This window comes from Pygoscelis adeliae, unplaced genomic scaffold (assembly GCF_000699105.1).
Source record: "Pygoscelis adeliae isolate BGI_AS28 unplaced genomic scaffold, ASM69910v1 Scaffold101, whole genome shotgun sequence".
Lineage (NCBI taxonomy): Eukaryota > Metazoa > Chordata > Aves > Sphenisciformes > Spheniscidae > Pygoscelis > Pygoscelis adeliae.
The window spans coordinates 1,026,498-1,026,985 of record NW_008824238.1 but is presented as its reverse complement, the minus strand read 5'-3'; positions in this window follow the sequence as shown (position 1 = coordinate 1,026,985).

The following is a 488-nucleotide window of genomic DNA, read 5'->3' as shown; positions in this document are numbered from 1 at the left end:
GCAATAGTTTGGGTTGGAAGGGACCTCTAAAGGTCATCTAGTCCAGCCCTCCTGCAATGAACATCTTCAACTAGATCAGGGTGCTCAGAGCCCCGTCCAACCTGACCTTGAATGTTTCCAGGGATGGAGCATCCACCACCTCTCTGGGCAACCTGTGCCAGTGCTTCACCACCCTCAGCATAAAAAACGTATTCCTTATGTCCAGTCTAAAGCTACCCTCTTTCAATTTAAAACCATTACCCCTTGTCCTATTGCAACAGGCCGTGCTAAAAAGTATCCCCATCTTTCTTATAAGCCCCCTTGAAGTATTGAAAGGCCGCAATAAGGTCTCCCCAAAGCCTTCTCTTCTCTAGGCTAAACAACCCCAACTCTCTCAGCCTGTCTTCATAGGAGAGGTGTTCCATTCCCCTGATCATTTTCGTGGCCTTCCTCTGGAGGTGCTTTGACAGGTCCATGTCTTTCTTATGCTGAGGGCTCCAGAGCTGGAC